Source organism: Eupeodes corollae, chromosome 1 (genome assembly GCF_945859685.1).
Source record: "Eupeodes corollae chromosome 1, idEupCoro1.1, whole genome shotgun sequence".
Lineage (NCBI taxonomy): Eukaryota > Metazoa > Arthropoda > Insecta > Diptera > Syrphidae > Eupeodes > Eupeodes corollae.
This window is the reverse complement of record NC_079147.1, coordinates 251934143-251948182: the sequence shown is the minus strand read 5'-3', so window position 1 is coordinate 251948182 and position 14040 is coordinate 251934143. Positions and strand designations below refer to the sequence as shown.

Below are 14040 nucleotides of genomic sequence, written 5' to 3'. Positions count from 1 at the left end.
TAAATAATTATATTTTCATCGTTCTGAAACATATTCATTCAATTTTTTTAAATATAAAAAACATTAATTAATTTTTTGTATAATCGTAAAAAGTCTTCTTCCATTAACAACTCTCTGTTCTCCTGCGTTATAAATCACAGACGCAAACGCAAGTGCATTCATTGAGTGAAACCTGCAACAAATCTTTTTATTCTACCAACTTGAAACCTATACCACTGCAACATAACATACAAGTTCCATTACATGTGAACATCTCGTGCTCAATATATGAAAGTGCCTCCCCATCGGCCATCCCCATTATGGATACACGAATCCATGAATCCAACTCAAACATTTACATAGTAAACAAAGGTAAAATTAGCTCTCCCAAGGTCCCATAGAACTATAATATTAAGAACCTCTCTCTACCTCTATTATATTCATATACCCCCAAAGGACTTATCAATTTGAATTCAAACAACTCCCCACACGCAACGAGCCTGTATATAGCCACAGAAGATACAAATTTATGCATAATCGTATACGGAAACGGATACCATACTTTAGACAGAAGCAACACACTACAAAATAGACTCCCTTTGTGTTACACTTTGTCATCAAATATTTATCACCATCACAAATTAACATATACCATATATTAGGTGCTTGGTACAAAGATCTTACAACATTTACATGCAACATTACAAAACTGAAGTTCTTTATTTATAAATGATATGATGAGCCTTCGAACCTACCTAAAAGATACATCTGAACGGAACGCAGCACGCACGGTGTATCTTTTGCTGTCAAACAAAGCCTATTCAAAGAATAAAATAGTATCTATAACCACCCACCTGTCTAAGGTGGATATAGACATAAGACTAGACAAAAGTCTCTTAATAAAGAGCTCCCATTCCCATCCCAAACTCTCAGCAGTATCTAAATAATATAAGAGCTGAAAGAAAATTAACATCAAAACCAAGCCCCCACCAAAAGTTTCACATCAGGTTCGGTTCGAATCGACTACGACTTCGACATCGAAATCGCCATCAGATGGTTCTACACACCAGAAGTATTTCGGTTCGCCTCAGTCACAATTTGTATCTCTATCTGGTTGTATCGTGGTCGTGGCACGTTCATCGATAAAAATATTATAAAAATAATTTTAAAAAATATCAAACTTTGTCCGCTGAGCTAAGAAAGAGAGAGAGCGAGAGCAAGCGAGAGTTTGACGAGAAAAACACACTCTTTTTGTTTTGATGCAGCACGAAGCACGACCGACTCGACGGTATTCGTTCGACAGAGCTGGAGAAAATCCTAAATCTTTATATCTTTTTTCTGTTTTCGACTTCCATCACCAATTCTTGTTTTGATTTTTCTGTCCGTATCTACTAAATTTTATCGTCGTATTTGTTTTTTGTTTAAATTTCTTCTTGGTCTTTTTTGGTGTTGATTTTGTTGCATTGCAGCAATTTCTAATAATTTTATTTTGTTGTTGTTGTTTTTCCTTCTAAATGCGTGTATATAGATTTCTTGTCTAATGTTGCATAAATAAAATAAATACCGTTAAACGTCAATCGGTTACGGTGGGTAATTTAGTTTGTATATAAATTGGCAAATTGAATTAGACACAAAATAAAAATAAGTACACCAGGTACATCACGACACACGAAGAAAAAAGTTGGCTAATTTATTTATTTTGTTTTCGGTGTTGACAACAACAAACCCCACGACTACCGTACCGACCGACATCTCTTTAGTTCGTATTTTTAGTTGTTGTTGTTATTATTGTTGTTTTTAACCTCTCCGTCTTCATCCAACGACCAGCAACGACGTTAACGTTATGGTGCAGTTAATTTTCAAGCCATACACCTATTACCTAAATCTAATGCAAGTGTATTTAATAGTTTCATTGAATGTAGTTTAAAGTGCAACAAAAAATAAAAAATTGTGTAACGTTTGCTTAAAAAGTGAAGAAAATTATAATACGGGTCCCTCAGTGAATCCCTAAAGTAAAAAGATCAATGTTTTGAAAACAACAAGAATCCAAATAAAAAAATCCCACCCATAAAAAGGATTTTTCGTCCTGTGGAATTTGGAATTGGAAAAATCAATATCAGTAGCTGCCCACATCTTCATAACATAGAAGAATTAAACAAAAAAAAAACAAAAACAAGAGATTTTCTTATGTAAAAAAAATTGACAACACAAATTACGGTACGTATCTATTTACTCTAAATGATACATTTTTAGTTAAATTTTAATGCCAACTTATTTGTCTTGTTTTGATTTAACTTTTAAAATAAAAAAATTCACAAAATTCATTTGATTTCTCTAAAAAGATATTTAAAAACAAAGGAAAAGATACAAAATGTATCTATGACATGCGCATTGCAAAAATCTAATATCTTTTGATGTTCGAATCAGTTTGGCTTTTAGGATGCCCTTGTAATTGGATTTACCACATCCAGTGGATCGTTGAACTGACTTTTTTATTTTTTTTGTTGTCTTTTTGAAGCTCTGAAGAGACCAAAGAGCTAAGCGAGCTAAGTGAGCTAAGCAGAAAAACAAAATGCCTCTGAATGCATTTAAATAAAATTAAAAAAAAAGAAAATAAATCTTTGCAAATGATTTTGTTTTTGTTTTGATTGTTTTTTTTTTTATTTGTTTTATTGTGGCGCGGTGGTGGCGGCATGGATGGCGTCACGTCGAGTCGTTGGCGTATGCCATACCGCGGTCTTGTCGTTGTCATTCTCGTTGGCCGTCGTCGCCGCCGCAGTCATCGTCGCTTGTCCATTGATGTGGTTGTTTTCGACGTCTTTCTCTTCTTCGTCAGATAGAAAGATACTGGTTAAACAAGTTGGTTTAAGAGCTGACTTTTTATGGTGAACTTAAAAGATTACCTTGTAGCACAGTTTGTGTTGTTGTTGTCGTTGTTTTTTTTTAAATTGGTAATAATATTTTTATGATGTTTCGATTCGAAGACAAAACGAAAATAAAAACATTATTTTAAGATAGACAGCTGATATCTCTTTAAATGCAATTATTTCCCAGTCAACGACACATCATATCGGTCAGACGATAATCTTTCTTCTTGTTTTTCGTCTTCGTCGCGTCTTGTCTACGTCTTCCCTTAAGGTACCTCCCGAGACCGACATAATAATTTATTGTCATTTAATCGCACTTGGATGAGGTTTTTACAGTTCTATGGTTGGATTTATTTTTTCTACAATTTTTTGTTGTTATTGTTGTGTCTGCCGCGAGACACTCTCTGTGGGCATGAGTAGGATGATGTATCTTTTTTGTTGTTATTTGAGCATGTAAAGTATCTTTTCTAGTACTTAGGTACGTATCGAGCTTAGACTATCTACCTTCCTGCGAGTAGAAGTAAACTCTCTTGCTGGCGCTGAATGGCGTAAAAGTAGGTCAAACGAACAACATCGCATGCAAAACTGCTGTCATTGTTTGTAATTTAAAAGTTAATTTATTGTCAATTAAAATATTCTGTTTTCCTGTTCATTGGCACCATCATCATCATCATCATCTCATCATCAGGGCGAGACGACAGAGAGATGTTGTGGGCAGTTGTAATATACTACAACACAGTCAGTGACAAAGTGAGTGTACCTATTCTCGTACTTTATGTTAATTTCGTTCATATTAAAATGATGATGATGACTTTGACCTTAAAAAATAAAAAAAATTAAGATTCCAAGACGAGTTTTTCTTAATTTGTTTTTGTAATTTTTCCACTTGAATGAGTCGTTCTTTGTTTGAAGCTTAAGGTAGGTAGGAACCTTTCATCAGGAAATCAAAAAACAGGTTAACGCAATTGGTTTGAAAAACAAAATCAGAACGAAAAGCTGTGTTTTTGTTGAACGAGTATGTGACTGACCGGTGACCTGGAAAAGTTTTTGTTTTTGCAAACAGACCTCCAGAGTTACCACCCATATCGCCCATCCTCAAATGCCTCAAGATGGGATGAGGATATATGGGATTGCGGAACTGGTTTGTTTTTGTGGGTTAAGCGAGTATATTGTATATGATAGCGAGTAATTCGGTCAAGGTTGGTGGGACTACTTAATTTGGCCTTCATTCTGCTGCTTTTTGGTGGTGCTGCTGCTATTGCTGCAGGCTGCAGTTGATGTTATGATGGTGGTGCATTATGGGAAGCCATGAAAAAGATTTTTAAAAAAGAACGAGCAAAATGGTGCAGGTTTTCTTGTGATTTATTGATTTTTGTTCATGCAAGTTTATTTTAGTTAAAAGGGTTTTTTTTTCGGGGTATGTAGGTAGGGAAGGGATAGAGACTTGAGGCATGTATATACATTTTCATGTAGTGTATTTGAGGACACTTGGTGGAAAAGAATAATGGTATTGTTTTTTTTTCTCTTCTTTGTTTAACATTATGCTTTTTACCAAGGTTGACACTTATTTGAAACAACAGAAGGTACTCGTATTTCTGTTCGATTTGAAAACAAAAGAGCAAGTTGAGATACTACCTCATGTACCTATAGTAAAATAGGTTTGAATGACAAAAGGAACTCCAATTCATTCAATGCCATAGAAAGGAATCCATCAATTTTAAAATAAAAAATGGCAAGAAAATGGTTGCATATGCTTGAAGTCCTTATAGGTGATAGCCATTTTATTGACATAATACAAAATTAGTTTTACGGTGAAATAGTGTAGTCTTTTTCATTATCGACTTCTTTTCTTTAAGCCAAACAAAGGGTGTGTACGATATCATTAAAAGGATCTTCCACTAAATCTTCTGAACTTAATAGAGTCCATATTATTGAACCTACATCTGTCATATTGGTTGTAATTTATAAACATGATGTTGTTATCACATCATCATGGATGGATACAGTATTAAACAACTATTGAAAAACTCATGACTATTTTCGAATGAATTTATGTTTATTGTTTCAGTCAGTAATTAAATAAATCCCAACGTTAAAAGGAACCACTTTCAAGATCGCTGCTTTTCTTGAAATTCTGGAGTAAAGTCCGAGCAGCTTTGCTCCCAAGAACTCAACTTTTCACGAACCACCACTTAGTGACTTAATAAAACTGTCAAATTTGCGTCAAAACCACTATCAAAGACAAAAGTGTTGATTTTTGGCTGCCATCATTGGTCCGTATTTCACCGAGAATAAACCTGGTTATCAATCAATGCTTAATAATAATTTGATAGAGTTCTCCACCAAGTTCAGTTACCCAAATTGCGTGATTTTGGTATTGATGAATCTCTTCGTCATGGAATTAGAAACTACCTTTTAGCCCTTTAATACAAGTTGCATTGGATGATTTCAAATCTGAAACTTACAATATAAATATTGGTGTCCCGCAGGGCTCCGTTTTGTCACCGATTCTCTTTCTTATATTCGTAAATGATCTCTTGTCTGGCCCATCTGATCAATTAAACTGTTTCGCTGACGACAATACCCTCAGCATTTCTTATTCGTTTCTGGATTCACATCCTTGTCCTTCGGATGTGGAACTTCAACGGCAGCGTATGATAAGCTTATTAAGATTCTGATCCTTACATCATAGTCCAATGGAGTATCAAAAAGAGTTAATAATAAAATGCTATGAAAACTCTGTTTTATCGATGTTTTTACAAACAATGTTCTGTCGAATTAGACAGTTGCATTCCAGGATAGCTCATCAAGCTTACCTCCTTAAACTCAATTTTGGGCGTACGGGGAATTATACTGGAATATGTGGAATACTTTGGCCATCTCTGTTTTTCCCTCCCATTTTGATGTTCAGAACTTTAAAACCAATGTGCACCGGTGCATTTCCTCTGAAATCCTTCCATAATTTCCAAGTGCTCGAACTTTAATTAAATATTAACATATAAAGGGTTCATATAACCTTTTTCATGGTGAAGGTCTTGAGTTCGCTCCTGTCTGTGCCATCTAAAAGTTTTTTCCAGGGGTACTGCATCTTGCGAGGAATTGACTAATTTTTTAAGACTAATTCTTGTCATGAAAAGTGCTTTCTCAAATTAGCCTTTCGGATTCGGCATATAAACTGTAGGTCCCCTCCATTCCTAACAACATCACTCGCACACAGAAATGGTTGAGAGTTGTAAGTCACTAGGCCGTAGTTCTTAACGGACTGCTGCGCCACCCAATTTATTTATTTTATTATATCGTGTTTTATATTCATACTAGCTGGTTTACCCGGCTCCTGCCGGGAGGTATATTATTTTCTTACCTTTTTTATTTATTAATTTATATATTATCGCTGTACATATTTCTATTACGGTTATAATACTTCTTTGTAAATAATATTTCTTTTTCTTTGGTGAGGCGCATACACATAAAGATTTTTTGCCAAGCTGACACGGAAGCAAGCAACATAAAATTGTCCGTGGGTAAAACAGGGATTTGTGATGTCAAGGCCTGCAACCTTCAGTGTCTGTCCGTTGTCTAATTGATAGACATAGCAAAACAAAGCTTTATAGGAAATTTTACTCGTTTAAATTCTCTGAAATTTGGACGAAATATGGGTAAACAATAGATACTAATTCATCTTGTCCTGTGACGCCAGTTGCAAACGTTGGTTCTAAAGGGTGTCCCAAAATTAACGCAAGATTTGAATTTGCCGCCATTTGTGCAGTGAAGTGTTGGCAACCCTGAAAAAAAAGCAATTTGACAGCTAACAGTATAGGGTTATTAAAAATGGAGCGTTACACGATAGAACAACGTGTCTTCATTATTAAAGAATATTTCAAAAATAGTGAAAGCTTGGCGGCTGCAGTTCGAAAATTTCATACAAAATATGGTCGGAATAGTGTTTTAACTTCGTCAACTGTGAAGAGATAAATTGAAAAATTCATGGACACTGGATCCGTTGGAGACGCCAAACACACTGGTCGTCCAAAAACAAGCCGTTCAAATGTGAATGTCGAAGCAGTGCGTGAGAGTGTTGCTGACAATCCAGGAACCTCAATTCGACGTCGTGGACAAGAATTGCAAATTTCAAGAACCTCTCTACAGCGTATACTCACCAAAGATCTGTATCTTCATGCTTACAAAATTCAATTAACACAACAATTGAAGCCTATTGACCATGGACAGAGAAGAAAGTTCATTGAATCCTAGGCCAAAATGCCTCATTTGGGGTTCGGAGAACCCACATGTGACTGTCGAAAAACAAATGCATCCACAACGCGTGACTGTATGGTGTAGATTTTGGGCTGGAGGCATAATTGGGCCATATTTTTTTGAAAATGATGCTGGTCAAGCAGTGACTGTTACTGGTGCTCGATATCGCGACATGATTACAGAGTTCTTTCTGCAAAAATTGGATGATATTAATGTGTCCAATATGTGATTTCAACAAGACGGTGCCACATGTCATACAGCCCGTGAAACAATTCAATTACTGCATGAGACATTTCCAGGTCGTGTACTCTCTCGTTTCGGTGATCAAAATTGGCCTACTAGATCGTGTGATTTAACACCATTAGACTTCTTTTTATGGGGTTATTTGAAATCACAAGTCTATGTCAACAAGGCCACAACCACCCGTGCATTAAAGGAGGAGATTCAACGCTGCATCAACGAAATTCAGCCACATTTATGCAGAATGGTCATGGAAAATTTTAACAAAAGAGTGCGCATGTGCATGCAAAGCCGTGGAGACCATTTGTCCGATGTGTTATTCCATACATAACCCTATCCTATGTACTTTACGAGTCAATGAAAATATAACTATCAAAAGACTAAAAACGGCGTTTTCTATTTAATTCAAATCTTGCGTTAATTTTGGGACACCCTTTATTAGTACTTCAGTATCATTATTTAAAATATTTCCAGTTCCTATATCCAAAAGAATTCTTGAAAATTTTTCTACATTAGATATTATCACCACCCAAATGTACGTGCATATTTGTGGCCATCTTAAAAGTTTGACAGAAGCCCACAGAAACGACGATTTAAGGCAACCATTTATTTCATCACTGTTTGTACCTCGGGGCGCAACTGGCAATGTTTGCCGAAAATCACCAGCCAACAGCATCACAATATCTCCCATCGGACGTTCATAAGCTCTAAAATCTCTAAGTGTACGATCAATTGCTTCATGCCCACCTTTATTTACCATAGTCAATTTTTCCCACACAATAAACGTTGTTTCTTTAAGCACTTTAGCTGGTGAGCTTTGTTTCGAGATACTACAAAATGGACGTTCTTGGCTTTGCAAATTTTAAGGCAATTTGAAAGTTGGGTGGGCGGTTTTTCCATTCTGTAGTAATGTTGCAGCAATCCCAGATGATGCTACTGCTAATGCAATTTTACCTTGCATTCTTAATTTAGCAAGCAAAAGATTGATCAAGAACGTTTTACCACTGTTATGCATCAAGTTGTCTTTTATAGTGGTGTATGCAATTCGCTGGTTGTCGGTTAATTTTTGTTAATTTTCTTCAACGAAAATTGAAAGTCGGTTGGCATCATACGTTGTTTCTGAAAGATAATCACTGCCCTGAAGAAATTCTCTGTCACATTTTTCAATCCATGTAGGAGATTCCATATCAAATTCTGACATCGTTTTTCCTGATATTTTTAGAAGTTGAAGAAAATGTTTAGAATTTCGATGAGAATGAATCAAAAGACTTTTAAATGGAAATAAAACTTTTTCTTCTGATCAGCAGAGACCTGGTGGTTCTTTAGATTTCCTCTTTTGCTTGATTTCAGTTTTATATATATAGATAGTATGATCAATAAGCATTTTAAACGAATGAAAAATGTTGATGAAATCTCACTCACATTTTTTACTTTAAATTTTAGCATAGTAACTGCTTAATGAAACACCTTGTAGTTTAATAAACTAAATAATGCCCGTTTTTAAATAAGTAAGTGATCCCAGATATGCTGCATTTGTAATAATCACCTTTAAAAGCTTAGTTCACTGAGACTTAACAATATCCATTTTCTTGGTCGCAATTTTATTTTTAACGTGATAATTATTATAAAAATATATTCCATTCATTTGCTAGATATTTGTATGGACACACTGTACATACTAAAATTATGAAATTATTATTAGACTGCATTTAAATTGTTTGTGCTTACCTCTGCCTGTATGTAAGATCGTACATACTCGTATATTGTTTATTCTAGGTGTAAAACTCTTCATTTTGTTGTCTCGAATGACGATTCTTAAATTATAATCCTGGTTCGGCTATAAAACAAATCTTATCGTTTTTATTAAATACACAAACATAATCATAATATTATAATTATGTACCTTAATTGAAAACACGCTTCCACCTTATCTGCTAATGATATTATTAAATATACGACATATATATTTTGTTTAAGAAATCAACAACAAATAAGCTTAATCTTGAGATTGGATAATACTTCCTTCAAAAATATGAAGTAAGTTATAAGTTGTTGATGAACAAATTAACAAAGAATACAAAAAACATAAAAATATTTACATTAAGTTTATGACAAAATTCATTGGCACATATGTTCTAAATAACGTCACTTTTTTGTATTTAATTTGTATAAATTTTGTTATTAAGTCACTTGTGATAATATTTATTCAATTCATTATGATAAATTTGTATAGGGAGGTAATAGGTTTTCAATGTATAAATTCACAAAATTCGCAATTTTATCAAAAATTGATTACTTAACTTTTTAAATAACATAATAAGCGTAGGTACATTCATAAAAAAAATAATTAAATTAAATCATAGACAAAAAGAACAATAAACTATAAACGAAAAGCGATTATCTTTTGTTTTGCTTTTGAAATTGAAATAATAAATAAATTAATAACTTGCACACGTCCAATGATTGTTATCAAACAAAGATTTATATTATTAATCAAAATTTCTGCCAGCTTTATTCAGATGTTATTAGTTTAGTATAGTTTTTTTTTGTTTTTTTAGATATAATGGATCCATTTTATACGCAGTTCAAAAATACGTACTTATCGTTTTTGCGACTAGAAAACATTTTTTAATGAGAATATCATTTAGTATAATAAATAATTACACAAAAAAATACTATGCACACAAATGTTTAGCGTAATCCAACTTAGAGCAATTTGTATGAAGAGAAAAATGAGATAAATACACCAATTATATTTATTGAAAGAGTTATTACAGCAACTAAATCAGGGGACTTAATTAAGCATTTGACATATGCCTTTTGTATTTTAATTGATAAATTTATTCAGATATTAAAGGTAAAAGGGCAAATTAAGCATTTTTTTAGTAAAATGACATTCATCTGGTGTAACATTTGAAGAATTGATAAAAATGTTATTTTTTCCAACTTTTTAACTTATTACCCCAATAATTTGTTTCTAATCTTTATCCAAGTTAGGGATAGTTTTTGGAGTTATTGCTTGACGTTAATACTCAATTGTAGGAAATTTTAAATGTTATAATGGCATTGGTGTCAGATTTGACATTAGTTTTTCATCAAAACTTATTTGAAACGAAATTTTATATAAGATAAAGTTCACCTCAATCAAATTATTTAAATTTCGAAAGTCAATTTCGAGTTGCATTTTTTAAGAATTGACCGGGACGGCTTTTTTTCTTCAGCCAAATTTCAAGAACCGACATTCATAATTCATTCATAATTCATAACGTCAACAAATTGAAAACGACTTTCAAAAAAATTGAGTTGGGGATTTTTTAGTATAACAATTTAAAAAAAAAATGTAAAATTTAGTTGACCCCGAAATTCATAAATTAATTAATGAAGAAGATTGGTGGCGAGCTAAGTTGGTCGCGATGATGTCCAGGATGCAAGTGGCCATCTGATGGTGCTGAAAAGCAAAGGTTACAGATGTCAGCAGCGGAAAAGGAAAAGGGTATCATGGCTGACACAAGGAGAAAATCTTCTTTATTTGCTGCACGACATCTGTCAGACACAACAGTTTCCTCTACACTTATATGGACTTTGACTTGGTTTTCCTTTTTTGTTGTAAACGTTCGGACCGTCTATTATTTTCTGGGGCTGGATGTAAACTGAAACGAACTCGCCTTTTCCTGCAATGACTTTCTGAGTCGAGGGAATGTTCAAAGTTGATGAAGTACTTGCAGGCTCGGCTTTGTCAGCTTCAGTAGATGTTGAGCGAGTTGGCGATGAGCGAGCTGGCGACGTAAGATCAGTGGTAGGTGGTGATGGTGGATTCGTCTCGATAACTGAATTCTCTACCGGCTTTGGTGATGACTTTTTTTTGTTGATTGTGATGGTTGTTAAACACCTAGGTTAGAATAAGAGATGCGATTATTTAAAGTGAATTCTTTACTCCCATAAACTTTCGAATTAGGGTGATCATTTTCGGAGGCTTCTCTTTGGCGAATTTGGTTTTGGTGGCGACGACAAATTGAACCATGCTCAGTTTCCACTCTGTATATTCTCCTTCCTATAATGTTTCCAAAATGATAGCTTTGATCCATTTAGTTTTATGGCGATATTGTCAGACGAAAACGGTTTGGCCACAAATTACTACTACACATTTTCAACTTCCATAGGAAGTTAATGTAATCGGTCCGATTTGTCAAATTAAAAATGTCTACTTTTTCGACGTTTCAATTGTTTAAATAAATGATTTTACCTACATTCGTACGTTCGATGTTTTTTAGTCGTCTATAGCTCAAAAACCAGTAAAGACCTCGACTTCAAATAAATTTTGTTATACAGATAATAACGCAGAAAGATTCAGAAAGAACTCTTAAAAAAATTAAGTGTGTGTTTCTTGTACCTTAGAATTTAAAAGAAAAGCTGAACATTTTGGTTAACTCAAAATATTTTAAGAACGAATAATGCTAGCGACTTGAATTCATTTTTGTATTATAAATTATTACATGATATTTACCAATTTTTGGAAAAAAAATTAAATTAACGTTTTTTTATAAATCAAAAAAAAAAAACTGAACAAAATAATTGTCACCTCGAATATTTTACGAACAAAAAATGATTTTGTCTCCGAAAAAATTGCATGAAACGAAAAATAACGTTTTTGACTTCTGGTAAAATTTTGAGATAAATGAACAAAATAATTGTCACCTCGAATATTTTACGAACAAAAAATGATTTTGTCTCCGAAAAAAATGCATGAAACGAAAAATAACGTTTTTGAATTTTGAGAAAAAATTTGAGAAAAATTGAATTGACAGTTTTTTTTATAAAAATACAAACCTACGAAAAACTTTATTAAAAATTAGTAAAAATTGATTTCCAACTCAAATATCTTTTCAAAAATTTCAGATATTGGATTAAATCAATTTTAATTGTTTAAAATATTTGGTAACATTTTAAGAAAAATCGAAATGCTAGTTTTTTTTACACAAAATAAAAACCTGACTAAAAACAATGCTAAGACTGTAAAAATTTACTTTGAACTCAAATATCCTTTCAAAAATTTAAATTATTGGCTTCAAACTATCTTATCTCACAGAAAAAAAATACTTTTATCGACATTTAGTAAATCTTGTATAAAAATACAACAGTCAGTTTTTTCAACAAAACTTAAAATCTACAAAAAATAGTACACACAATTGGTAAAAATTGGTTTCCGAGTATTTCATCACATGCAAAATATTGTTAGTAATTTTTAAATTTTTTAGAATAACTAAACTGACATTTTTTTTCAACAAAACACTTAAGCCCACAAACCTTTTAAGCAAGAGAATTTCACAGACAGGATGGGAAGTTATTATTTTAAACATTTATTTTTGATTCGATTTTCTCGACAAAAAAAGTAATTAAAATTAACCTCATGCAAAATATTTTTGTCAAAATTCAGTTAATTTTGTAGGAAAATTCAAATGACTTTTTTTGTAAAAAAATAAAAGCAACATAATAAATAAAAAATAAATCGTTAAAGCTTTTTTTTATAAAAAAAATTAAAACTTTGTTTAAACACATTTTTTTTATGCCGTTATTTAGAATAAATTAATATACTTTTAATGCTTGATTTTCTTAACAAAAAAAAGTTAATTCGTTTTCGAGAAATAGTATTAAAAAAAAATAATATTTTTTTAAAATCCAAACAAAAAAATTGACATTTTCGATCTTGAAATCAGTTAATGAGTTCCTGAGAAAACTTAAAAATAATAGATATATCGACTCTATAGGGGTACTCTTCTGAAGTGATACAAAAATATATTTTTTTTATTGAAAGAAGCCAAGACACAAATTTAGGGAAAATTAAATAAATATCTGTCGGTTCGTTTTTAAGAAAAATCTAATTTCCGGTTTTCGACCAACAAAATTTGTATGCGGTCTATGGTTTATTTTTATCTTAAGAACAAAATAAGTAAACGCCCAACGCAAATCTACTTAATACCTCAATTTTCAAGTTTGAACTCAATCGACCCAATAGTTTAGGACAGCCAGAGTGACAGATGGACATTAAAAAAAAGGTGACCCAAAACATCTCACAAAACTAGCTATCGACTTCGATTCAAATAAATTGCACACATTTATGATGTCACCTTCAATTGTTATTAATTAAAAAAAAAAAATAAAACTCTATTTAAAGTTTTTATTTGTTATAATTGAAAATATAAATCAGCTAAAACATTCAAAAACTGAGAAAGATTTTAATTTTCGAATTATTTTGTACTAAGAATATTATTTTTTTTGGCATCTAAGAAATTTTTAGCAAAAAAACACAATTTACAGTTTTTTTAGAAAATTAAAATCCCACAAAAATACCACTAAAATCTTTTTTTGATTATGGCCAAAAAATGATTCATCTATTGTACAATGCAACACTATTTTCTTTAACCATATTGCATTTATTTTTACAATTACAAAATATCAATTTCAAGTAAATCATCTGGAGTTAGAAATAATTATATTTTACATTTGCTCAAGAAATCTAATTTAGAGCACTCAGCCCCATTAATGGGGTTTTAATCGTGTCCTGACCATTTTTTTATTTAACAAAGATAAGATAATTTAGATAAGATAAATACAAAATTTACACAATATGTTAAAGAAAAGTTACTTGTTTTTACTAACTTTAATTTTGCTACCGTAAATGTATCCGCTAAAAACTTGTAAA

General features: G+C 32.3%; 1 protein-coding gene across 3 annotated transcripts in view; it reads left to right on the top strand.

The window, feature by feature from the left end:
- Positions 1 to 1049: 1049 nt before the first annotated feature.
- LOC129938372 (E3 ubiquitin-protein ligase goliath) overlaps positions 1050 to 14040 on the top strand; it is an 86006-nt gene continuing 73015 nt past the window's right edge. The window contains exons 1-2 of one of the 3 annotated variants that reach the window (XM_056045880.1): positions 1050 to 1267; positions 1807 to 2196. The gene's annotated coding sequence lies outside the window, so the exon portion shown is untranslated. Of the gene's footprint in view, positions 2197 to 14040 lie in introns of all 3 variants that reach the window. The other 2 variants (XM_056045879.1, XM_056045882.1) reach the window with 2 other exon arrangements.